General features: G+C 46.7%; 1 pseudogene; it reads right to left on the bottom strand.

Annotated features, from left to right (window-relative positions):
* Positions 1-368: 368 nt before the first annotated feature.
* Positions 369-937, bottom strand: LOC116555820 (annotated as a pseudogene).
* Positions 938-1,261: the final 324 nt, after the last annotated feature.

The raw sequence follows: 1,261 nt of genomic DNA, 5'->3' as shown, positions 1-1,261 counted from the left end.
GTCAAAACATCAGAAAACAAAATAGGGATATAGTAATATATGTGCTTTTTAATGAGCACATTAAATAACAGGGGCAGAATGACTATAATTTTGAAGTAGTGGTGAGCATGAATGCTATTTTAAGATGCATCACTGTGATACAAGATGAATGTATCTGTTTTTTGGTTTTCTGTTTGTTTTTGAGACAGGATCTTGTCTGCTGCCAGGCTGGTGTGCAGTGGCACTATCATACATACCTCACTGCAGCTTCCAAAGTCCGGGCTCAAGCCATCCTCTTGCCTCAGCATCCCAGAGTAGCTGGGACTATGGGTGTGAAACAGCACACCTTGCTAAATATCTAGGATTTCTATAGGTGACCAGAAGACTACTGTTTTAATCATGTATTTGTCAAGCTAAGTGCCTTTGAGAACTATGTGTGTGTATCACTTTTATAAAGGACCATAATTAATTTAAAAATAATTAGAAAGCATTATTTTATTTTATTTATTTTTTGGGGGTCAAGCTGTTTATTTCAGGTGGAGGGCAGGAACGGTGCGGCTCAGTCTTTCTTGCAACGGCTTTCCTCATGGCGGCCAGGACGTTGCTCAGTTCCTCCCTCTTCCTCTTGTAACGGATGTGTGTCCCCACCCTTTTCTTGATGAATTTGAGGGCCTGTTTGTCCTTGGAGACCTTCAGTAACTCCATGGCATGCTGCTCGTACAGGGCGAAGCCACACACCTCCCCGATCACGTCCTACACGAACGTGCCCACGGCTGTGCCTGTGCTAGCTCACGTTCTTGGTTATCTTGTGGCCCTTGTTGAGGCCCACAGCCACAGCGTAGCAAAGAGTGATGGCTGCAACTCTCCAATGGTGGCCGTGGCGGAAGGGCTCAATTTTATTTTTATTCAGGCACAAGAGGCAAATGAAAGAAAGTTTTTGTTGTTGTTGTTGAGAGAGAGTCTCACTCCGTGCCCAGGCTGGAGTGCCATGGCACAATCTCGGCTCACTGCAACCTCTGCCACCCCAGGTTCAAGCGATTCTCCTGCTTCAGCCTCCCGAGTAGCTGGGATTACAGGTGCCTGTCACCGTGCCTGGCTATTGTATTTTTAGTAGAGACAGGGTTTCACCATCTTGGCCAGGCTGGTCTTGAACTCCTGATCTCGTGATCTACCTGCCTTCGCCTCCCAAAGTGCTGGGATTATAGGCGTGAACCACTGCACCCGGCCCTCAAGAAAGTTTAGTGAGAGTGATATGGAGCCTCAAGTGTGAGGTGAGGTGAAC

This window comes from Sapajus apella, unplaced genomic scaffold (assembly GCF_009761245.1).
Source record: "Sapajus apella isolate SASKATOON/1434 unplaced genomic scaffold, GSC_monkey_1.0 scaffold15, whole genome shotgun sequence".
Classification (NCBI taxonomy): Eukaryota; Metazoa; Chordata; class Mammalia; order Primates; family Cebidae; genus Sapajus; species Sapajus apella.
This window is presented reverse-complemented; position numbering and strand designations above follow the sequence as displayed.